The sequence below is a fragment of the Acomys russatus genome, chromosome 14 (genome assembly GCF_903995435.1).
Source record: "Acomys russatus chromosome 14, mAcoRus1.1, whole genome shotgun sequence".
Lineage (NCBI taxonomy): Eukaryota > Metazoa > Chordata > Mammalia > Rodentia > Muridae > Acomys > Acomys russatus.
The window spans coordinates 6,768,970-6,795,972 of NC_067150.1; the positions used below are offsets into that span (position 1 = coordinate 6,768,970).

The following is a 27,003-nucleotide window of genomic DNA, read 5'->3' on the forward strand; positions in this document are numbered from 1 at the left end:
ACAGCTCGGCGTCAGGATTCTCAATATTTCTCCTGCAACAGAGCATAGACTACTGTGATCACACACTTACCTCAGTGTTGTAACCAACATGGTATTGGGTTATGGCTTTTGATGTACCTATTTGAGATTGATGTTTCTGTAGGACAAATGGGGACCATTATGTTGAATGCCTCCTTAAGATTTTTCCCTTCCGTATAGTACCATAGCCCATTTTTAAAAATTTTTATATACTTTTTAGTTCTTTGCATATTCTAAACATTAAGGCCCTATCAGGTGTATAATGGGCAAAGATTTTTCCCCACCCTTAGCTTCCTCTTCATTGTGCTGTGTCTGTTGCTGTAAAGAGCCTTTCAGTGTCAAAAAATCACTCCACTGGTCAATTGTAGGTTTTGTTCAGTGAGCTACCTAAGTTCTATTTATGAAATCAGTACCTGTGCCTATAATTGATTGGATTCTTTTAATTTGAAGAAAATTCAGTTTCAGCAGCATGTGGTGGTGGACCCCTATAATCCCAGCCCTTGGGGAGGCAAGGCAGAGGCAGGCAAATCTTTGAGTTCAAGACCAGCCTGCTCTACAAAAGAAGTCCTGGAGAGTTAAGACTGAACAGAGAAACCCTATCTCGAAAAAACAAAACAAATAAACAAAATCCTCTGAAGAGATTTTTAAAACATGCCATTGGAAAAACTTCTTTTTATGCAGCTTAAATAATACAGACTTCCATCATAGGATACATTTACGTATGCATGTATTGATGGACAAATATAGATTTCAAAAGCAGATTTATTTTATCATCTATTTGTCTGTGTGTATCTGTGCTTTTGTAGGGCTTGTGTCCATGGGAATCTTATCCCAGTTTTTGTCTTCAGTAAAATGTGTTTCTAATATGAAGCCTCACTAAACATAAGTATAACGAACAGGGACTGTTAGCTAATGCAGAGCTGGCCTTTCTGATAGCCAGCACTGTGGAGGAGGCTCTTTTGGGGAGTGACGCAGGTCTGTGCTGAAGCCCTCTTCCAGTGACAGTGTTTTCAAACAGCTGAACACACACATATTGTCTCTGTCTAAATCTCCTTCTCCCCAGAGCGCATGCCCCTAATTTCGCCCATCATTTCCCAGGTGATAAAGATTCATCATCCCTTGCTCTCTCCACCCAGCTCTGCAGGTGGCTAATGCTGCTGTGCCAGATGGAGCCTGACAAGACCAGACCTTGCGCAGGGGCACCCAGCAGCTTTCATTCTGGACCGGAATTCCTATTCATACATTTGTAGCCAAGTTTTCCCAAAACTGAAATACAGCAATCTAATAGTTCTTTCTCAATATTAAGCTTTGTCTTTTGGGCTGGTTTTAGCTTGCTTTATGTATTTCCTTTTTATTTGTTTTTTTTTTTTTTTTTTTTTTTTTTTTTCACTCAGAAACAGTTTTGTTCTTGGAGCCACTTACAAGGACTCTTACTAACATCACAGCAGGAAGCTGAAATTTGCCATTATAGTTCATACACATAGATATTATGCTCCTCAAAATAAAAATAACAATAATTGAATTTGGGCAATAATATCTGTTTCTTTAAAGTATTTTGTTCTATCTGCTTTTTATACAATAAGAAAATGACTTAACTTATACTTCCTTGAAGTATACTTTAAAAATGATTACCATAATTTGCTTTGATTACTTTTAAAAGCCTCAGTGTTTAGCACCTTAATTTTTATAGCCCCAACTTGAGTCTCCGACCCACTACCTCCTCCTCTGCCAGATGTCTCTGAATATAATTATAAAGAATATTTTAAGGAAAACTACGAGTCAGACACACATTCCCCAGGTAGTAATTTGTAAAATATTTCAAATTCTATTACATTGGATTTATTTTTAGCAAATAGCAATTCTCCTCTCAAATTTAAGACTATCTTTGAAATCTCTTTTCTGATACTAATAAAGATTTTAAGTATGAGACACTTCAGCATGGCAAACAGTAGAAACCATTACGTTTATGTCTAGGTCTTTTAGGTGCTGAGTTTATAAAGCGGGACAGCATGTTCACCCATCAATCTCAAAATCACACTCTTATTTTGCCACTGTTACTTATAAGTCTTAATTGGGACAAATGTGAAGATTTTCAATTGGATAGTGATTGATTATATAAGAATTCCTTCATTCATCCATTCCTTTTCATATTTCTTTTCTTTCTTTCTTTCTTTCTTTCTTTCTTTCTTTCTTTCTTTCTTTCTTTCTTTCTTTCTTTCTTTCTTTCTTCCATCGTATTTGTTTTGAGGTGATGTGTCAAACAGTTGAGTTTGGCCCTGCCCTCCTACTGCTTTTCCTGCTCCCACTTTCCAAGTGTCAGGACTACAGGCACATGTCACCAGCCATGACTGCAGCCATGGTCTCTCACTTAAATATTTAAACTTACAAGTAAACACTGAATGGAAAGTCTGTTTCATAACTCTTTCACTCACTCTGTTTTGTTTTGTTTTGTTTTGTTTTGTTTTTTGTCCCTAGTAATTCAACAAAGATTCATTCTTGTCCTTCAAAACAGCCCTGTTTTGGTAAAGCTCAGATGAAGGTTTTGATTTTCACTTTACTTTCCCATTGTTTCAGCCTACATACTTTTTCTTTCCAAATAGAATATGAGGTTTATAGATCACGAAAACCCCCCTGTACTCCACAGTGAACCAACCAAATGTCCTGATTTGTTCTCCTTCTGTTTGTGGCAACTGAGACAGCGAAATCTTTCTACAAGCCATTCCATTTGAATGAGCAGAGTTGGGCCTAAGATTCATGTTTTTGGGGGGTAGATGGCTCACCGTTCTGCATTTACAGGCTGAGTCTTGTTTTAATAAGAAAAAGAGTCAAGCTATAAAAGTATAGGTCAAAAATAATGCCACATGAGACTGATAATGTTAACTATTTATATTCACACATATTTTATTTAACCATATTTTAAATATTTCATTAAGAAGAAATATGTTTTATTTTCTAATATTTATATCTGTTCTAAGTCAACACGCTAATATTTATTAGTCCATTTAATTTAAATTGCTGGCAGTTACTTCAGTTCATTTTGAGTATTCAATGGAAGATATATTTTTCACTAAGAAGCCTCTCTTCTCATTATTAGGCACAATTAAAATTTTATTTTATGCATGGTTGGACTTTAATTTAGAAAAAAAGTATAATCCATATATGCTATTTAAAACTCTAGTCAAATTCTTTTAAAGACCCCCAAGTGTTCTAATATCTATCCCTATCAAGAGAGATGTGATGGAATTATTATTTAACAGGTAAGTCAAGCTGCAGATGACTTACAGTAAAAACAGAAGCAAGAAGGGCATCTTTATGTAAAACCCACAGTGTTCAGTTAAAACACCATATCTGATACATTTATATGTTGTAGTCTTGAATATGTTCATGATACAGGTAGGTGATAAATACTTACCTTAATTCAATATTAGACATTAAAAACCATATTATTAGTAAAAATAATTATTATTTTGGAAAGAAGCTTCTGAACTCTTTCTCTTTCCTCCTCTCATTTTGTCCTAAAAGCGTGCTTTTGATTCCTCTTACTTGACAATAGCCAATTCTAAGTTTTCACCTCCGCAGACCTAGCACAGGCACAGACATTCCCTTCTTCCCGCTCCAATGCGATGGTTAAAAGTCCCCTCTACCAATATCCTTCACTAATCTTCCTATGGTTCTGCAGCTGGTCTTTCTTTTGGCTGGTCTGATCAGTTCTCTTTTTCTCGGCAACCTGCAAAGCACATTACTTCTCCTATATACTGTCTCCAGTCAAATTGTTGTCTCAACTTTTAGTTTGCACCAGTAAAGATGTCCAACATTTTATCTGAAGCCAACTCAGCTTTCTGATGCCCTCAGCTCACACATCCCTTGGCTCCGCATGCCCAATGACATCGCATGACTCCACAGTATCACTACTCTGCCATCTTCACCATGTGACAGCTTCACCCATTCCGGACCTGCTTCCATGGCCATTTTCACAATTTCAGTAGGGAGAAATTACCTTTCTAGTTGCCAAGGCAACCCCTGCATTGCACGTTCTTGGGCATAAATTATTTTCCTTATATAATTTATCAACAAACATTAACATTTCAAATAAATAGTGACACTTATCCTTTCCCTTTCGTTACTTTTTTTTTTCTATAGCTATGGTTCATGTTCTAGTTATTATGCTAATTTGAATGAAACATTTTGACTGCATTCTCTTTACATTTGAGGAAGTAGACATAATACTTTAAGGAGAGTTCATTGAATTCACTTGTGTACCTTAACATATCTCCATATATTTCTAAAAATTGAGGATAAAGTCAGTCTAAAAGTGCTAGTTACGTTTAGACCAAGATTAGGGTTTATGGTGAAGAAGTCACATATGCATATTTGAGTGAGAACTCCATCTGAAGTCTCAGTGTGTATTCACAGAGAGAATTTGACTATAGTTAATTATATCTTGGCAGTACATGTCATTCCTGTGTCCATTGCAATCCCTCAATTGCTCTCCTACAGCCATACAGGGCAACTGGTGAGTTCATTGGTATCTTCCCAGCTCAGTGGATCGTAGGCTATTGCCTTACTCCTTTTTTGCCTCTGGGCTTTCATGAACATTATAAGAATCTGCTTAAGCCAGTACTGAACAGTGCTAAAGGCGTTAATTGCTCTAAAGTCAGACTTCATATACTGACACCAGATGCGAACGATCTTAAAACTCTTGAATTTGTGGAAGCTGTGAAGTGTAGTCATGGAAAGGCTTCTCTTACTTGGAAGCAAATGAGGTTGTCAGCTATTGCACAGTACAAGACTTTGTGAAAATCTCTTTGTTTTGGAAACAGTTGGTGAAATAACGGTGATGAAACTGAGAATAATTTTCAGAGAAAGCATCCCTTGGGGCCGGGGGATTGAGTATACTTTATTGGATATTCTAATTGAATACCAGATAGCCATAGTGTCTACACAAATCAGACAATACAGAAGCCATGTGTGCTAGAACTACATTTAATATTTATTAAAAAGAAAATTGTGCTATTTATCAAAACTTCACACTCATGATAATTTGGACAACTTTAAGTACGACAGATCAGAACGTGAGTGTTTTTCCAAACTGACATTCATAAATGTGGCTCAGTCTCAGAGTGGGACCACACACATGTGATTTCAACCACCCACAAATGATCTCACCATTCACATGTGCTCTTAACCACTAACATGTGATCTCAATTATGCACTTCCTATCTCAGCCACAAACATGTGATCATAAAGTTTAGAAGGTTGAGGCAAAGTGGTAGGGAGTTAAGGCTGTTCCTGACAACAGAGTGTAGGGCTAGCCTGAACTACATGAGAACCTAAGTCAGGAAGAAAATATAAATTAATTAAAGATGCACATAAGTTATGCTTCACTATCCTGCCACTTTTGGCTCATTTGAAGGACTTAGTATCTAGTGTTCTGATCCTTAAATTTAGTGCAAGTCAATTCTTCTGAATAAACCAAATAAATGTTGCCATTAAAGTTCGTAATGACATAGCACTACTCAAATGTGTTAGGTAGTCCTTATTCAGTATAAATATGTAAGCTACAAATATGAGTCATACATACAATGTTAAACTTATTATCAATTACCCATGAAAAGGAAAGCAGAGAAAAAGCTCTTTGTTTATTTCAAATTTTCTCATTTTAAGATGGAACAAAATGGATTATTGCTGGAACACTGGGCACATTTTTATACTGAAGTTTAATCAATATATGTTATATTTGTTTTCAAAGCACATATCAGTTCAGGGACCCAGTCCAGGCATGTATCTGTCTATATAAGAAAATACACACTGAGTTAATGTTCTGTTGTTAAGGTCATCTTTTAGGCCCATATATTTTTCAATCAATTTTCTAGCTATTAGCTACTTTATGAAATATTTCTTAGTTGAAAGCATGTTGAATATGGTTACTGTCCTCTAGTTGCCAGCATGAGGAGATGACTCTTAATTCTCTATTCAGAATAGACGGGTGTCTATTTGTAGGAGCCCAGCTTTATTTTTGTATTCTATTATTAAATTGTGAGGCACTGAGGAGCTAGACTATAACATCTGTTACAGCTCATTTCTGAGATTTTATGTGGTTGTGGGTGAGACTCTTCAAAGTTCGAAGAACAAAGAGCATTCCACAGAATGACAGAATCACATGTGTATATCAGTCTTTTGTTTTTGTTTATTGCAAATGTCTGATTTCATTCTTGAAAGCAATCATTTTCTGGCAAATGGGCAAAGTTTGGAATGGAAAGATAGCAAAGCAGTTAAGAGTGCGTCTTGCTCTTTCAGAGGACCCAGGTTCAATTACCAGCACCCACATAGTAGCCTACAAGGTTTGTACCTCCTATTACAGAGGAACTGATGCTCTTTTCTGTCCTCTGAAGTCACCAGGAACACACCCACACCAGGAACATACATGCAAGCAAAACATCCAAATATATATAATAAAATAACAAATGTAAAATGGGCAAAGTTCATCTGTGCAAATGTATGTGTATCTATGTGAAAGAGAATAAAAAGGAGTTGGGGTCCAGGTGGTGTTGGTTCATGCCTTTAATCCCAGCACATGGAAGGCAGAGAGGCAGGTGGATCTCTGTGAGTTAAGGCCAGCCTGGTCTACAGAGTGAGGTCCAGGACTCCAGGACAGCCAAGGCTACACAGAGAAGCCCTGTCTCAAAAACAAAACAAAAGGAATGGGAGTAAGTGAAAGAGGGGGCATTCAACACTTGATGATTATAATGGTTTTCCCATTTAGATTTGAAAATATAACATTTTTAAAATTTTTTTCTTTAAAATAAGTTATAGTGAGGAGAATAATGTGGAAATTGATTTTTCACTGTGTTGGAACACTCACATAACCAGAAAGGATCCAGTCACTTGAAGACCTGTCTCCAGAAAGATTTTCCACTCTTGCCTGTTTCCACTTGCGCACATCACTGGAGTCTATGAATGGTACAATTAACTGTTGTGTTGTACAGACACAGGGATGACTTTCCATTTGTTTCTGTCGGGGATAATATAGTAGTTCCTGTACCAATGCTAGCTTAGTGTTAGGCATCTTTAAAAAATACTTATTTTTATTTCATGTGTATAAGTGTTCTACTTCCATATACATATGTGCATGATAGAAATTTAAGGGTTTTTTTTTTGTTTAATTATTGTATAGCAATAGAAATTTAAGGTTACTTTGTGAGCCATTCTGTGGGTTCTGGGAATATAACTTGAGACCTTTGAAATAGTAAAATGTGCTTTTTACAGTCGGGCGTGGTGGCGCACACCTTTAATCCCAGCACTCGGGAGGCAGAGGCAGGTGGATCGCTGTGAGTTTGAGGTTAGCCTGGTCTACAAAGTGAGTTCAGGACAGCCAAGGCCACACAGAGAAACCCTGTCTCGAAAAACCAAAAAAAAAAAAGTGCTTTTTACAACTGAGCCACCTTTTCAGCCCCAATATTAGATGTCCTAAACAGTAAAACAATATTAAGGGTTATAGTCAGAATTTAGCTATGAAATTCTTAATTGCTTTAACTTCTCAACTATTTGGAACGTATGATTATAGTAAGAATAATTGAGTTCAATGGAGAAGTTACCTGTAGAGTGTATTGAAGATGTCAGCATTAAGCTAAGCCTTGCAGAGCTCTGTTCCTGGAAGAGAGGACACTGAACACTGTTACAAGGAACCTCAAATCCTCAGTGTCATTGTATCCTTGAATGTCACTATTTCATCTCAACAGTCACCCATATCACATGTGAACAAAAACCTCTTCTGATTAAACATGGTTCTCTTATTCCCAATCATTACATACACAAAACAAATAAGGTCAGAAGTATATGAGTAAAAACTGAAATGATCTACTTGCTTAAATTAGCTTTAATATAGAACCATGGAACTCTACTTTATGGCAGCAAGTCATAATGACAGAGCATTGTTGGCTCAGAACAATGATAACACACATCATTTAAAAGATGTCAGGTTTTGAGGACAACTTACTACCTCTTCCAAATTCAAAGTAGCAATAAAAACTCAGAAAACAGCAAGCGATCCAAGATGGTGGTGCCCAGTATGTACCATATCTGAACAGCAGGACAGCAGTGAGAGCAGACCAACTGACAGGCTTGCAGTGAATCCCAAAACTTCGAATGTCCATCCTTCCCAGGAAAGACAAGAGCCCACAGTGTGGAAAACTCACAGATCCAACACTAGGTCACCTGGGTAAACCCCAGAAAAACTCCTAGGCTCCAGCTACCATAGCCTTAGCTTCAGGCCTTCTGGTACCCGGATGGTGCAGCACCAACCACAGGTGGCTACTCTCACTTAGCAGAGACTTTCCAGATACTTTGCCTTACTGTCCCTCCCATGAAGTAGTTACCTTCCAGGATGGGGTCATGTGGCTCCAACTTCAGGTGATTACACTCACTGTGTAGGAGATCTTCAGGATACCTCAGCTTGTGGCCCCAAACTCAGCTCTTCCCATGGAGTAGATACTTTCTGATACCCAGGAAGGCAGCACTGACCACAAGCCCCCTGACTCAGTGAGTTTAGTGTCTGAGCACAAAGACTGAGTTTCTGGGCAGTAGGACCTTATTAACCTTGGAGCAAAAAAGCTAGTAGCTGGGCAGCCAACACTGGGTCTTCTCTTGGCTAGAGGAGGGAAGGCCCCTTAATCCCCAGGATGATACAGCTGGGGAGAACCCCCATCAAATCCCTGAGAACCACCCACAAGTTCAAGACCACTCTCAACAATCTGAATAGGGCACATATAGGAACATTCACCTTCCCCCAGCATCCCCCAACCACCACCCAGAACTCCAGTGGGCAACAGGGTCTACCAGACAACTCCATAGACAACCAGATGTCTAAAGGCCAGAATAAAAACAGAATCAGCAGAATACAGAGCAATATGGTATCTTTAGAACTCAGTCATCCTATAGCAAGCAGCCCTGGATCCCCTAATACAACTGAAACTCAAGAAAATGACATTAAATCTATACTCATGAAAATGATAATGGAGAGAAAAAAAAAGAAAATAGTTAAAGAAATAGAAGGTACAAGCAAACAGATTGAGGCCTTTAGAGAAGAAATGAATAAAAAGCTGTTAGAATACAAACAAACAAGTGCAGGAATTCAACAAATCATATAAAGAAGTGGAGAAAATACAAACATACAGATGAAGGAAATTAATAGAATGGTTCAAGATGAGAAGATGGAAATACAAACAATAAAGAAAGCACAAACTGAGGAAATCCTGGAGAGTGAGAACTTAGAGAAGAAAAAAGGAACTACAGAGGTAAGCATTGCCAACAAATACAAGAAAAGGAGGTAAGAATCTCAGGGATAGAAGACACAAAGGAAGAAATCGATACATCTGTCAAAGATAATGTTAAACCTAAAAAATTCTTTACACAAAACATCCAAGAAATCATGGACCCCTGAAAAGAGAAGGCTGAGAATTTTAGAAATTGAACAAAGAGAAGATTCCTGGCTCCAAGGCCCAGAAAAATATTTTCAACAAAATCATAAAAGAATATTTCCCCAATCTTAAAAAAGTGATGCCTATAACTGTACTAGAAGCCTACAGTACACCAAATAGATTGGACCAGAAAAGCTAATCACCCTGCCACATAATAATCAAATGAATGGAATACAGAACAAAGAAAAATGTCAAAAGTTACAAGAGAAAAAGATCAAGTAACATATAGCACAAACCTATGAAATCCCACATACTTCTCAGCACAGACCTGGGCAAGGTCTTGCAAACCCTAAGAGACCAAGATACCAGTCCAGACTACTAACCCCAGAAAAGTTTTGATAACCTTAGATGGAAAAAGCAAGAGATTCAAATGAGATGAGGAAGAACATTTCTTATCCACCAAAGGAAAACTCAACCAAAATTGCATCAAATTCTGAACATACATGCCCCAAATATAAGAGTGCACACATTTGTAAAAGAAACGTTAATAAAACTTAAATCACACATCAATCCCACCACATTAATAGTGGGACACTTCAACACACCACTCTCACCAAAGAACAGCTCATAGAGACAGAAACTAAACAGAGAAATAATGAAATTAACAGATGTCATGGATCAAAAGGACCTATCAGACATCAACAGAACTTTTAACCAAACACAAAAGAATATACCTTCTTCTCAGCACCTCACAGAACTTTCTTCAAAATTGATCATATGTTCAGTCATAAAGCAAGCCTCAACAGATAAGAGAAGATTGAAACACTTACTTGTATCTTATCAGACCTTCATGGACTAGAGCTGAACTTCAAGAACAATAGAAATAAAAAAGGCCTATACACATACATATGAAAACTGAACAAATCTGTACTCAACAACTAAGGCAGGGTGGAAATAAAGAAATTAAAGACTTCCTAGAATTCAATGAAAATGAAGGCACAATATACCCAAACATATGAGACACAATGAAACCATTGCTAAATGGAAAGTTCATAATGCTAAGTGCCTTCATAAAGAAACAGAAGACATCTCAGACAAGAAACTCGACAGAAGAGCTAAATGTACTTGAAAAAAGGAGACACATGCAAGAGGAGTAGACAGCTTTAAGTAATCAAATGCAGCTCTGAAATCAATAAATTAAAACAAGAAAACAGTTCAACGAATCAATAAAACCAAGAGCTGGTTCTTTGAGAAAATCAACAAGATAGACACATCTTTAACAAAAGTAACTAAAAGACACAGGGAGAGTACCCAAACCAACAAAATCAGAAATGAAAAGGGAGACATAACAATGTATACTGAGGAAATCCAACAAATCATTAGGTCTTACTTCAAAAATTCGAAAATCTACATGATATTGACAGTTTCCTTGATAAATTCCACTTACCAAAATTGAATAAAGATCAGGCAAACTGTTTAAACAATCATATGACCCCCTAAGGAAATAGAATCAGTCATCCAAAATCTCCCACTCCAAAAAAAAAAAAAAAAAAAAAAAGCAAGCGCTAGATGGAATCAGGTTAGAATTCTACCAGACTTAAAAGAATATCTACACAAATACTCCTCAAACTATTCCACAAAATAGAAATGGAAGGAACATTATCAAACTCATTCTATGAGCCCAAATTCTCTTTGATACCTAAGCCACACAAAGACTGAACAAATAAAATTTCAGACCAATTTCCATTATGTATATTGGTGCAAAAATACTGAAAAAATACTTGAAAATGAATCCAACAATACATATCATCCACAGTGACTAAGTAGGCTTCATGCCAGGCATGCAGGGGTGGTTCAATATACAGAAATCCATAAATGTAATCCACCATATAAACAAACTGAAAGAAAAAAAACCACATGATCATCTGCTTAGACGCTGAAGAACATTTTACCAAATTTACCACCCATTTATGTTAAAAGTCTTGGGAGAGATCAGGGATACAAGGCACTTACTTAAACATAGTAAAGGCAATATACAGCCAGCCTATAGCCAACATCAAACTAAATGGAAAGAAACTTAAATCAATTCCACTGAAGTTAAGGACAAGACTAGGCTGTCCACTCTCTCCGTACCTCTTTAATATAGTACTTGAAATCCTAGCTAGAATAATAATGCAAGTAAAGAAGATCAAGGGGATACAAATTGGAAAAGAAGTCAAAGTGTCACTATGTGCATTGATATGATTATATATAAGTGATCCCCAAAAATCTACCAAGGAACTCCTACAGTTGATAAACACCTTCAGCAAAGTGGCTGTATAAAATTTCAACTAAAAAAATTAATGGCCCTCCTATATACAAAAGACAAATGGGCTGAATAAGAATTTAGGGAAATAACACTCTTCACAATAGCCTAAAAAACAAAACAAAACAAACAAACAAACAAACAAAAAACAAAAAACAACAACAACAACAACAACAACAAAAACCAGCAACATCTACAAGAACAACAAAAAACATAAAGTATCTTGGTGTAACTCAAACAAGCAATCAAAAGACTTATATGGAAAAATAAGTCAAGTCTCTGAAAATATAAATTGATGAAGCTATCAGAACAAGAAAGCTCTACTGTGCTCATGGATTGGTAGGATTAACATAGCTAAAAACTTCCATCTTACAAAAGACAATCTATAGATTTAACGCAATTTCCATAAAAATGACAACATAATTCTTTACAGAACTTAAAAGATCAATTATCAACGTCAGATGGAAAAACAATAAGCCCAGGATAGCTAAGACAACCCTGTACAATACAAGGTCTGCTGGAGGCATATCTATCCATGATATTTGTTACTATAGTGTAACAGTAATTGAAACTGCTTCATACAGGCATACACACAGATGGGTGGATCAATGGAATCAAATCGAAGACCCAGAAATAAGCCCATATACCTACAGACACTTGATCTTAGACTAGGAAGCCAAAAGCATACAATGGAAAAAAGATAGCATATCCAACAAATAGTACTGGTCTAACTAGATGTCTACATGTTGAAAAATTCAAATAGATCCATATTTATCTCCTTGCACAAAACTCAAGTTCAGCTGGTTTAAATACCTCAACCTAAAACTAAGCACACTAAATCTGTTAAAACAAAACACGCAGAAGAACCTCAAACTCATTGGCACAGGAGACAACTTCCTGAACAGAATGCCAACAGCCCAGGCACTAAGACCAGCAATGAGTAAATGGGACTTCATGAAACTGAAATGCTTCTGTAATAGCATTCAAATTAGGATCTCAGTAAATTAGACAATATTACATATTATTAAGATATAGGCATTAAGTCTATAGTTGGAGAGGAAGAGGGAGTTCTGTTTAAGATGACGATACCTTGCACACATTCCAATGTGAAGTCTGCAGATACTAGTCCTGAGATGCAATATCAGGTCCGGCTTCAGATTCATGTACCAACCTTCTCAATCCATTTCTCTTTCTTCCTACTTCCCTGCACTATTTCTGCCTCTTGTTGAGAATTCTAATATGCTCTGCTACTTTTATTGCTCCAAATTTATCAATTGTTAGCCTTATAAAATGTAAACCAGTTCCAAATCCTGTTGAACAAAAGGTTCGAGTCAGACACCACCTGGATTCTAAGCATCAATGCCCTTTCAGAATTCCAAAGACAAAGAATATCTTGGGACAAAATATTTTAAGTATGGAATTTAAGCTGAATTAAATTAAGTGGGTACAAAGTGAACAGTTAAAAATATTAAGTAAAAAGGACACTGCATACAGATAGAAGAAATCAACCAGATGCAGAGGCATCTCATGACCAGTTTCGTAGTTTCAGTGTTCTCTTCACAGGAATGGCTGACTTTTGTCAGAGGCGAGTCAAGGGAGATAATGCCATATTAATAGTGGATATCCCTACTTAGAAGGTTACCAATGCAACCCTGAGCATGGTAGCATGCACAGCTGATCCTAGCACTGGGGAATGCAAAGCCAAAAGATCAAAGTCTGAGCCCAATCTAAGTTATAGAGCAATATTCTGATGAAGAAGAAGATAAAAGGGGTCAGGGTGGGGGGGCAGAGAAATTCACTCACATTTGTTACACACTGTGTGAATCTCTGCTGCTACAAGAAGTACTGGGACTTCAGATAATGCCAGTAGCACACTGAGTGCAGTATCTGCTGAGGCTTAGGTGTTGTTTGCATGGATGTCTGCAGTGGTACAGGCTGTCCATTGCATGGGTGGCAGCTGAGAGCACAGGGAGAGGCTGAACTCTAGTCTCTTCACAAGTCTGGGCTAATTTACGCAGCTCTCGCTAGGACCCAGAGGGAGCCCTGGCGGGCAGACATGATAGAGTAAATAGATTCTCTACCTTACCCTCTCTCTTACCTCACAACACTAGCGCTCTGTGCCTACTCCTTTCTCTTGGGTTTCTCCCAGTCAGAAATAAATCTTAATTCTATCATGTATTACGAGCATTATTATAACCCTTAAGAGGTATAATAGTGCTCTCTGTCTTTTTTCTAAACTGAACACAGAGATTAGTCAGAAAGGCGAGTTCCTTCTACTAACTAATCTGGCACTGACTTCAAACTCCAGACATATTAACTCTCCTTACATTTCCGTTTCCCTTCACAATTCATCCTGGAGGAAAATTCACAAAAGTTGTTCCCCCGACTTATACGCTTAGTTAAGGACAGAAATCAAGAGAGAGAAGATGCTGTCACTATTCTTTGAAAAATATGTTTGTTCTCTGATTGGAATTATTCTTTCAAGATCTTCACAATATGATAAAAAAAAGGCTAATATGCAAAATATATCAAGAACTCAGTAAATTAAACACAACTAAACCAAATAACCCAATTAAGAAATAGAATACACAGCTATACAGAAAGATCTCAATAGAAGAATCTTTAATGGCCTAGAAACACCTAAAGAAATGCTCAGTGACCTTAGTCATCAGTGAAACACAAATTAAAACAAGTCTAAAATTCCATCTTACACCTGTCAGAGTGGCTAAGAACAAAAACTCAAGTGACAGGGCATGCTGGCAAGGATATGGAGAAAGGGGAACACTCCTCCATTTCTGGTGGGATTGCAAACTTGTACAACCACTTTGGAAACCAATCTGGAATTTTTTCAGAAAATTGTCAATAGTGATACCTCAGGACCCCTATATACCCGAAAGATGCTCCACCATACAACAAGGATATTTGCTCAACTGTGTTCATAGGAGCTTTATTTGTAATATCCTGAATCTGGAAATATTCTATATGGCCCTCAACTGAAGAATACATTTACACTATGGAATATTACTCAGCTATTAAAAAGAAGGAAACCAGGGCTGGAGAGATGGCTCAGTGGTTAAGAGCGCCACCTGCTCTTCCCGAGGTCATGAGTTCAATTCCCAGCAACCACATGGTGGCTCACAACCATCTATAATGTAATCTGATACCCTCTTCTGCAGATAAAGCACTCATATACAATAAATAAAAATAAAATAAAATTAAGAAGGAAACCTTGAATTTTGCAGGGAAATGGATGGAACTAGAAAATATCATTCTGAATGAAGTAACCAGACCCAGAAAGACACGGATGGTATATATTCACTTATAAGTGAATATTAGCCACAGAAGAAAGGGTAACCCCAATGCAATCCCCAGACCTAATAAATCTAAATAAGAAGGAGGGCCCTAAGGAGTATGCTTAATTCTCATTAGAAGGGAAACTAAAATAGATAGCAGAAGAGCTTGAAGAGAGGAAACAAGACCAGAACGTACCAGAGAAGTCATCTGAAAGACTACACCCAGCAGGGGATCGAAGCAGATGCCAAGGCTCACAGCCAAACGTTGATGCAGAGTGTAGAAAGGCTTAGGGAAGAGTTGTGGATTAGAAGGGTGTGAAATGGACAGGGGCTCCACAAGGAGAACAACAGACTCAACAAACCTGGGCCCAGAGGATCTAAGGAGACTGACGCGCCAACAGAGGGCCATGCATGCATGGAGAGGACCTAGACCCCTTGCTCAGATGTCATCATCTGAGCAACAAAGACTCCATTTCAGCCCCATAAGATGAGGAATAGGGACTGCCCCTGACATGAGTGAGCCCTGCTACCCACTCATGGTGGGGCAGCCCTTCCAGCCCACAGAAGAAGAGTATGCAAGCAGTCCTGATGAGGCTGGGATCTGATGGTATGGAAGGATGGCTCCCCCTTTCTGAAGACTAAGGGAAGGGGGAAGGGGGAAATGGGAGGGAGAGTGGTCCCTGGAGGAGAAGAAAAAGGGGGCTACGATAGAAATGTTAAATGATTAAATAAAAAATATACAAACTTATAAAAATATCAGAAAACAGATCTGGCTCCTAAATTATAGGAATATATATATACACATATATATATTCATGTTATTCATAATATTTTTATAATATATATTAACAGAGAGAAGTAATGAGGGAGAAAGGAATGGACTGCAGAAGATGGGGGGAGGAAGAAAGGTCCTGCTGTCTTATGGGAATAATATTATTAATGAATCGTTCTACTTCTTCTTTAAAATGTCTATTTGTATCTATAACTATGTGTGTAAGGATGTATGATTGTGTTAGTGTGTCTGTGTGTTTGGAAGTGTCCATGTGTGCGTACGTGAGTACAGGAGCCTATGGATGCTGGAAGACATTGTCATATGTTCTGCAGTTTGAGTTGCAGGTGATTGTGAACCAGATGATACCAAAGCTGTGAACTTCAGCTTATCCACTGAGAAAAATTTCTAGCCTCAGTTTTCCTCTTTAGGCTTTGGGTTAATCCCTCTTACAATGTGCCGAGGCAGAACACTATCAGTAAGAATTAATCTATAATATTTAGCTATTAACAGTCTAACTGATGACTCAACACAAATTAGTTTTAAGGTTGTCTGCTTTTTGTTTCTACAGACAGTAAGCCATTATTTAAACAGATCCCTGAAGCTTGAACAGCTGTAACTGTCAATTTCTTTAGAGATATAAAAGCAGTTTTGCTATTCCCATTAGAAACATGGGTTCTCCAATCATTGTCATTCATGAAAAAGTAAAAAGAGAGTTTGTCAGGATGGCTCTGAGGTGAAGAGCAAAACCTCTTCATTCAGAGGACCTGGCTCTGATTCCCAGCACCCATACAGTAGCTCACAACCACCTTACTCTAGTACCAAGTAATCTGACACCCTCTTCTGCCCTCATGGTCATTGCACTCACATGGTGCACAGAGACACATGTAGGCAAAGTTCTCATATACATGAAATCAAAACCAGTAAATCTTTTATCTTTTAAGTAAAAAAGTAAATAAGTCTGGAGACATAATTTTTAGATAAAATTATTGTATGAAATGAAAGTGTCTGCATTTATATCAATTATTATATCCATATCAATAAGAATTAATATACTTTTCTCTAAGTATCAAGAATAGACTAGGTGAAAGGGCTCATGGGATGCACAGGTTTGTATAAGAGGTGTCACATGGTTGAAAATATGCTCTATGTGAAAAGAGAACACAAAAACAAACATTGCTATCAGTTAGTATGCTCTTTAGCTTCTTTTTTCTTATGAGACAGAAGTACAGGAGAAGAGAGAAACTGATAGTGATTCAAACTATGAAGGAATAGGACGGTTGGCAGAGAATATCAGAGTAAACTGAGCTTCCATTCTAAAGAGTGTCAGAGAGGGCAGAAACATGAGGTACAGAAGGATGGCTGGGTGTATATTGAGAGATGATGAGATGAAGGGAATAGATTTGGATCATGCTGCCTGGTGTATCAGCTTCCAACGTGATGACTGAAAAGAGCAGTTGAGGCCTAACATCCTCACACTTTGTACTGGTCTCTCTCTCCCTGAGCAGCAGAGAGGCATCACTCTAAGAAGGGCTTCATGGCTAGCAGAATCTTGCTATCCACGGTCTACATCAGGGCTGTCACACTGCAACATTTGTTTCATTCTATCCATCAAACATGCCACACATGTCAAAGCCAAATGGCGGAAAGCACATTTTAGTTCTTAATCAAGAGGAACTGAGACGTCCTATGTAAAAAGGCAGGAGAGTGGAAAGAATCAGAGACAAAATTAACAAAGTGATTAAATATACAGGAGGAGAGTTCTATAACACACACACACACATTATAGAATATAATATTATATATGTTACCAGCATTAAAGTCTAAGTTCTATTTTGCAACCAAAAGGGAATATTAAAAGTTTAGATGGCAAGATGGTTCATAAATATGGTCTTTTTTCTCATTTTAAATAATTTTTTTTTGTCCTGGGCAACTACAGTCTATGTTGGCCTTGCTTAAAAATAACTTTCTCTCTGTTGAGGTGATACAAATATTGCCCTTAAATTTAAAATTCTGGGTTTTTTTTTTTTGTATCAAGATTTCAAATTCTATTTTTTTTTCAGTTTTCTTTTTTTTATTATTAATTTATTCTTGTTACATCTCAATGTTTATCCCATCCCTTGTATCCTCCCATTCCTCCCTCCCCCCATTTTCCCATTATTCCCCTCCCCTATGACTGTTCCTGAGGGGGATTACGTCCCCCTATATATTCTCATAGGGTATCAAGTCTCTTCTTGGCTAGTTGCTGTCCTTCCTCTGAGTGCCACCAGGTTTCCCCCTCCAGGGGACATGGTCAAATGTGAGGCACCAGAGTACGTGAGAAAGTCATATCACACTCTCCACTCAACTGTGGAGAATATTCTGACCATTGGCTAGATGTGGGAAGGGGTTTAAAGTTTACCTCCTGTATTGTCCTTGGCTGGTGCCTTAGTTTGAGCGTGACCCCTGGGCCCAAATCTGCCTATCATATTGTTCTACTTAGATTTCAAATTCTAAATCAAGCCATTTTTCATTATACAGTGTTTGAACAGCACAATAAACAATTTAATTTTATTTGGTTTTATGCTCAATATTTCACTCATATAGTTATGGGATAGTACTTTCTTCCTCACTCATCTGCTATAGTCTATCTTTCTCCTTACATTAAGTTTTATGAGACAGATGTGTTTTCTGAGGTTCTCCTTGTCTTCCAAAGGCCTGGCTAGGATTGACTCTGTTAACATGTATAAGAGTTTCATCTACTTATTTCTGTATATTATATGCACATGTGTATCTGTGTGTACCTGAGTGTATGCATGTGTACCATAGACTATAACCTACGCAGATTGTACTATAGTGGCCAGAAGAGGGCAGAAGTTCCCTTGGAACTGGAGTCACAGGCAGTTGTGAGCTGCCAGTTGAGGGTGAATGTGCTTCCTCTGCCAAAGCAGTAAATGCTTCCACCCGCGGAACTGTGACTATAGCCTCTTACCACATTTAAATGAACAGTGCTGTCTGTGTTAACATTACAAAATGACAGCAAAGCAAAATGAGATGAAGGAAGTTAAGAAGTGCTGGACGCAGATGCCTCTTCTGTGTAATGACATCACTCTGCTTTTAGACATTTGGTTGAACTCTACATATATGTGATGTGGGAGGTGGGGTGCTTATTTGTAGTCATCTTTCTTTCTTAAGGTATTTGAAGCAGAAAGAAATTTAGACAGAGGTGATTTACAGGTGCTACAATTGCTGAAGGCACAAACATCGAGACGAAACACAATTAGATTTACTGTCAGAGCTAAGAGCACAGGACTTGTAGGTATCTCCTGGCAAAGAGCACACACAGCTTCTGTAACTAGGTGTGGCACCTGGGACCTCATCCCCTGGCCGTGGCCTTCAGTTGCACTTTCCTCACAATCATGCTTCCTGTTGTCATCTATTCCTCAGTGCTCTGGGCAGGTGCTGAAGGACTTGCATTGCTCCTACACTCCTAGGCTTACTGGTTTCACAGGGAATCTAGAAATGGGACACTTGTCTAAATCCTGACCCCCAACAAGAACAGCAGCACTCTACAGTTGTTTCAACAATGAGTGAGACAAATGTTGAAATTTCATCTTCTAGTCATCTGTGACAGGAAGGGATGGGTTCTAAGGCTTTTCTTACACCCAGTCCTTGTCACAGGACACATAGGCACCAACAGAGGCACATCAATTTATTTCCTCTCATCCTCCTTCCCTGTTCCTTTTCTTTCCCATCCTTCCTCCCATTCTCTTCCTCTTTCGTGTTTTCTGACCTCTTCCCCTGATCTCCCTTACATGTTTCTCTTCCTCTTCCCCTATTTTTTCTTTTCTCGCCTTCTTTCATATTTTATCAGAATCTCAAGAAAGTTTTACTTTTCTTGGTGAGTTAAAAATTGTGGTACTTACTTTATCACAGCATGGCCATCTGTTAAACAAGTTCCTCATACCAAACCCCCACTGTGTACTATAAGCTTTATGTATTATGTCACTCACTGTACGTACATAGATCTATCGCCCCAGCCTTTTCTAAAAATAAGATATGATACACTTGTACAAGCGAAGAAAGGCCGAGGCTCATAAAAGTTAATGTATATCTGGAGTTTCCAGAAATGGCCAAGTCATTTTTTTTTTGAGATGGCCAAGTTATAATAAATACTGTCTCAAAGGTATTTCTTATTCCTAAATTGTAATCATTTCATTTGTCATTTATACCTCAAAAAAGAGAAAATAGAATAGTTTTAGGAAAGAGACTACTCTTATTAAACAGTTTTCTATTTGGAATCCGTGCTCATCACTAAAATAGAATGATCAGCAACATTGTAGACTGATCTACTGACAGAAGTAAAGCCCCATAGGTATTGGCAAAGGGCCTGGAAGTTTCTCAGGCCAATCAGGCTTCCTCCATTGCTATTATGTACATAGAATTGGATGAACACTGCAAACAAATTTTGTTCCAGAACATTCATTTTGAATTTATCCCTTCAAAAGCATTCTTCCTGATTATGAAAAGGCATAGAAAGGTCTCAAATAATTGAAATGTAAATATTCCTGGCAAAAAGTGTGTGTGTCTGTGTGTCTGTGTGTGTGTGTGTATGCACCCATGTGCGTGTGTGCACACATGCCTGTATGCTCACATGGCCAGAAGACAATTTATGGGGTCAGTTGTCTTCTTTCAACCATGTGATTTCCAGACTTAACACAGTTCACTATTACATGGCTGTAAGCACCTTAACACCGCAGCCATCTTGCTTGCCTTTGTCTATATTCTCCTGTTTTAATGGTTCTTTGCACATTATTTTTATAATATTTAACTAGAGCTTGCATTTCCTGAGTATATGTCATATCTTGCATGACACAAGGGCATAGCTTTATAGTAACTGTAGTGATTATGTGTAGATAACTATGACTCTTTCACCCTGTTCCAAAGTATTTTGTTCCGTAAAGCGTAGGTATTCTGTCACTTCATTGCCCTGAATTTTCTTCTCTCTCATCCCTTCTATAGGTGAACCTCACATTCTTTCTCATCCTTTATTCCCCAAGATAGATTCTGTGAATAGGTTGATGGTCAAACTAAGATGGACTTCATTGAATACACCTTCCTACCTCCACAAGCAAAGAGAATAAATACAGACTAAGAAAAATTAACACCTTATGGTATAAAACATTTTAAAGCCGGTGGTGGTGGTGCACACCTTTAATCCCAGCACTTGGGAGGCAGAGGCAGGTGGATCTCTGTGAGTTCAAGGCCAGCCTGGTCTACAATGCAAGTCCAGGAAAGTCAAAGCTAAACAGAGAAACCCTGTCTTGAAAAACAAACAAACAAACAAACAAACAGAACAAAACAAAACAAAACAAAAACCTTTTATATCAGTCAGGAGGTGGTGCATGCATTTAATCCCAGCATTCAAGGAGGATGAGAGGCAAATTTCTGTGAGTTCTAGGCCAGCCTGATCTACAATGTGAGTCTAGGACAGCCAGGAGGCCAGGGTTGTCAGAAACAGAGAGAGAGAGAGAGAGAGAGAGAGAGAGAGAGAGAGAGAGAGAGAGAGAGAGAGAGAGAGAGAGAGAGAGAGAGAGAGAGAGAGAGAGAGAGAAGAGAGAGAAGAATGTAAGAAAGAAAGAAAGCCATTACATATCAGGTAAATATTCTCTTTGAGTTGATCTAGAGAGACAGCTTTACATATTTCAGGTAATACAATTCTAGTGAAATTGTGAAATGCAGTTATTTATTTTTAATGATAGAGTTTGATTAATAGAAAACTGATTTACACCATTACAATTATGCAAAGTCCAAAATATGGGTCCACATAGCATTCCTCACAAATGAACTGTTATTTTAGTGTTGCACTTTTGTGTATGGGACCACCCCTCTTGGTCCTTGAAAATCAGGGGTTCCAGTTCCCCGAAGCCCTTGATGTACATCTGTAGGAGAATACTGTCATACTCCAAACTGCTCATAAGTTCTGATATTCACTATTTCTGTGCATTTTCCTTCTGATTTACTATATCAGAGTAAGTTATACAGTGCGAACATGTTCACAAGTAACTATGGTGTTCACATATACATGAATGTGCATACAACTAACAAATGCCTATGAGTGGCTTCTACCAAGAATTCTCAAAGTCATTACTAATGAAATGTAAATGCTTTAGTTTTGAAACTCAGAGCACATTGCACTCTCTAATTCTCGGCCACTGTATCTCCAGCTGTATATGGTAGCATCCAGTTTACTTTTACCAAGTAATGAACATTCGTGCCAGTTCTGAAAATCTATAACCCCAGAGCCCCAGGGCCCTCACTAATGGAAGGGACTTCCCCCCTTGAGCCTGGGCCAATGACTGCTGAAAATACTTGTGTAAGCTACCCAGGGAAGTGTTTTAGCCTCAGCAGCTGAACTCAGGACCCCTTTTAATATGAGTTGCCTTCTATAATGGTCATGTCAAGATGAACTATCAATGAGTCCCCTGAATGTTTTTAGTGGTTGCAGAGACAGATGTCATGCAAGCCTATGAATGAAGAGGACTTTATTTAATGTGACACTGTCACCGAATCTCATCACACTCGTCAATTCTAATTCACTTATGCCTCTTTGGATTGCTCAGCCCCACTCATCTGTTTCGATTGTTTCAATTCTACTGATGTGCTTTTCAATTAGTTGCTTTGAACAGTAACAAGAGTGACATGACAAGAGTGAAGCATGCTCTGCCAAGCCAAGACCACAGCTTCCTTCGTCAGTGTCAGGCCTCCTCATCCTGTTTCTCACAACTCAATTTAATAATAGGTGGACAAAAGCCTCTTCTCAAATTGTGATTCAACTTTTGTTGAGCTCCACAAATAGAATATATTTCAGTTGACATTTAAGGTAACGTACAAGATTACAGTTGGTCAAGACAACATCTTATTTCCATTGTTAATATATATGACATAAACTTAGATTTCATCTTCACACATGGGATTCTCTCTCACCCTATAGCAGCTAGGCTGAGTTCTCTTGTGTTTTTTCTCTCTGAACTTCACAAACACCATAAATCATTTATTTCTTCTCTTGCTAAGTTGATCTAAGGACTCCTGATACAATATAATATTCATAGATATCTTAGAAGAAATTTAATATAGGATTTGATTTACTCCTATTCTTAAGTAAAATAAAGAAACTAACACCTTCCTATAGGTTTATATTTGTACGTAGAAGATAGATTTTTGAACTTACTTCTGTAACATAGTCTGAGATGATTCTTTCTACAGGCAAAATTATGACTAAATTTGTGCTAAAGTCTTTCCAGTATTACACAAAATGATGTGCCAACTATGAGAAAGCTGTGCCCCTTGTCCATGATTTGTAGACTCTTGTCGAGGACATTCTGTCACCTTCCCTGTCTTTTCTCCTCTGGGTTTCCTATTTACTAACCTAATATTTTAAGAAGAAAAGTCTTGGTTGCTTTACTTGACAGATTTACTGATAGATACTTGGTCTAGTTAGAGTCTTTAATCAACAAATTAATTGTTATAATTTAGCAAAATGTATAAACATTTTGAGAAATATAACCTTTTCTAGAACAACTCCCCCAAATTTCCTTATGACTACAAGACTTAAGTCAAGTGCCTGAATCACATGTCACTGTACACTCTCCTATAGAACTAATCTCAATCTTTCTCATCTCACTTCTATCCTACTTTTGAAAATTCTGAACCTACCAAAGAAATTGGGGGAAAGTCTGTAATATTTTGAATCAATTTAATAATTAGAGAAAGGAAAACTTTAAATTAGGTTGATATGATACCTATTATATAAACAATAAGACAACAAGAATAATTAATTCTCCATATAATTTTAAGACTTTTATACTGATTATTTAAAAATATATATCATTGCCCTAGCACACCCAGCATCTTTGTTTTGATAGTCTATTGGTACCTATTTAGTTTTGAGCCATGTGGTTAGTCAAGTATTTTAAATAGAGTAGGATTCCCACTTTCAGGATCATTACTAAGTCTTACAATAAATAATTTCATAATAAAGAAGTATAATTAATATTTAGTGACACGTTGATGAGCAGCAGGCAAATGATTCAATACTTTTAAAAAAGATTTATTTATTTATTTGTTGTATATAAGTGCCTTGTCTGTAGAAGAGGGCATCAGATCACATGATAGATGGTTGTGAGCCACCATGTGGTTGCTGGGAATTGAACTCAGGACGTCTGGAGAAGCAGTCAGTGCCCTTAACCTCTGAGCCATCTCTCCAGCCCCTCAATACTCTTGAACAACAGTATGCATCATCTTTGTGCAGAAGATGCCTGACTGGCCATGGTGGGCGAGGATGCTTCCCCATGCCTATGACCTCCTGCTCTCTTAACTTAATTTCTATCTTCAAGCTGAAGAAGAAACCAATAAGCACAAAATCCACTTGCCACCAAGTGAGACACTAGTTAGGAAGATAGCATGGCTCAAGGACATGGTTTTAGGGCACGCCAAACCAAAAACCAAAGTAAAAGAATTGTGTGACATTTTTAATAACAAAGTTTCTGTTATGTCCTAATGCTTACTTTTACCCATATGAAAGACATGCTTTTAGTTCAAACACAAAATGCCCACTTGAGCAGAGAAGTTGAAAAAACAAAACACATAGCTTTCTTGATCTGAGTTTCAGTCAGTGTGTGTGTGTGTGTGTGTGTGTGTGTGTGTGTGTGTGTGCGCACGCGTGTGCATGCAATGAAATTTATTAAAGAGAAAGTAATGGCTATACCTGTTTTCTGAATCTGAGTCCAAATCACACTCTTCAAAATGGCAGCAGTCTCTGTAAAGTAATCCTTTTGTGGTAGTCATACAGAAATGATGCTTGGCAGGACTTGAATGGCATTAAACAGCGATCTCCTAATAGTACCTGTGGAACAAAAGTGTTATGAATGTGAATGAAAAATAATCCCGTGAAATGTTTTCATTTAACCTAAGCCCATTAATTTTATTAGCTATGTTATGCCATGGCTCTATTTAATGAAACCTGAAATCAAAATATTTACTCATATACACAAATGATGGTACTGTTTTCAGTTTGATATATTTATCTAGATGAATTTTCTTACAGGATCACAATAGTTAAGAGAATATTTAACACATCACTTTATGTTCACATTTTCACAATATCTCAGTTTTTAAGAAAGGCAATATATTTTATGTTACCCTAAGTGTTTGCAAAAATTTTATTTTACATGTTATTTCAGGGATTTAAAACCTAAGAGGTAGTTGTCATTTTAAAGCCTTTGAAGCATTAAGTTGTTGGTTCCTTGGTGACCCGTGAGGAATTCATATGTGGGAGGCTGTCTCTATTTTGTATAATTTACAGGAAGTTCATTGTTCAGTGAAATTGTCCAGCTAATGAAATTATTTTTTTATGTAATATGCTTTTGATTGACTTACTAACATACATAATCAGCAGCTATAGGGCACTGAGGTGTTGGCTTGAGCCCGAATGTCAGCAGCACAGAGACCATCAGGCTTATGTTCCAGTTATGCCTTAAGTCATGGGATAGCAGTGTTCTGGTCTGAAGGCTGCCATCCAGCAGCAGTGCATACCCCTCCTGCAGACGAGGGCCAGCCTGGTGCTCTAGTGTTCTCAGATGATCTTAAAATGACTCACTATGTTACAGAGGTTTGATTCATTCACTCAACTAATCAGCAAAACTCATCCAGAAACACTTTTATTGTCACACTTAGAGTGATCAATGAAAGATCTGAGAACCAGTCAAATTGACACAGAGTTAACCACCATATACTCTTATTATTTTATTCTCCTTCAACAGTCTACAAACTTATCTACATAAAGCATAGCTATGTTCTACAAAAGACAGTTTCCATGACTGTTTTCATTTTCACACCTGGAAGTCAGTCATTTCTCCTTGTGCACATTGTTAACTTACTATTTCTGGCCCTTCTGCAAAACAATTATCACAGCCATGAGCTTCTCTTCCTGTATAATTTCCTCCTTGTGCACAAGAGTGGTCATTTCCCCACATGTCTAAGCCTCAGACTGTACAGTACTTACAGACTTCTCATTCTTCCCCTCTATTGAATTAATTTCCAAATCATATTGATTGAACCTCTGTAAGTCTCAGATCTATTATTTCCCCATCCCCATCACTGCTGAGGTTTAAGTTGGCATTACATGACCACTGAATCAGTCCCACTGATTCCACCGTGACAGTGCAGATTACAGGTCAGAGAAGAGGAGAATGAATACCGAAAATTATTAGTCTTAATTTGTATTTACATGTCCTCATGAATCAAGTTCATTTTTATATATCCTTTCTTGATTCTTCATTATGTCTTATGTCATATGCTATCTATTGAAATGTTAAGACTAATGAAGGCAAGGATGCTGAACACAATGGCTTTATGACTCAGTGAGAAAGTAGGACCAGTACCCAGCCAGTTGTAACACCGTTGTGATGAGTTCTATGACACCAGTCCTGGTAGGTCCTGTTAGGTCCTGTTACAACAGCAAAGGACACCTTCTAAGTAACTCCCGAGTCACCAAAGAAGACAATCTACAAAAGAAAGTTCTAAACATAAAAGAGAGAATCCAAGTATGTACAGTTATAGTTGTATACAGAGAGATGAACTGAGTCATGTGGTTATAAATATTGTCTGATGCATTAATAAAATTTAAAAATAATCCTAGAAGCTGATGCCAGTGAATGCAATAGTTTGCAGATTTCTGTTATTATCACAGCTTATAAAGCTCATCCAGCTGTATTAGGGCAGGTAAGCAGAAACTCACTACGACTCAGTAGATAGGGAGCTTTTTTATTTTCAGAGAGACAACCACACCTAGAGGGCTGCAGAACGGCTTAGTGTTAGAGTCTGGAATACCTCATTTCATTTCCATACTGTACAGGAGCAGGGCAATTAATCCACCATTTATGAATGGCCACCATTGATCTTGCACTGAGCATAGGACTGTTGTGATATCCAATTGATGTCAAATGCTCTCATCTGTCTTTGCAAGGACATTCAAAACTGTAAGCATTGACTATCCATTGTTAACCATTTATTATGTGTACTCAGTTTTTAATGACACCAGGTGGGCCATCCTGATTCCTGATTAACTACATTCCACTCACATGATTTCTTCCCCGTCCTGTTGCCACCTGTCTGGTACCAAACCTGCTCAGCTGTGGAAACTGACAGCTGGTTCTTCAGTGG

The 27,003-nt window shown here is 37.8% G+C and overlaps 1 long non-coding RNA gene across 1 annotated transcript in view; it reads right to left on the reverse strand.

The window, feature by feature from the left end:
* The window catches only part of LOC127198111 (uncharacterized), a 470,570-nt gene that overhangs the window by 181,319 nt on the left and 262,248 nt on the right, over window positions 1-27,003 (reverse strand). The window contains exon 2 of the long non-coding RNA XR_007831809.1: window positions 24,548-24,685. This is a non-coding gene — a long non-coding RNA (uncharacterized LOC127198111). The remainder of the gene's footprint in view (window positions 1-24,547; window positions 24,686-27,003) is intronic.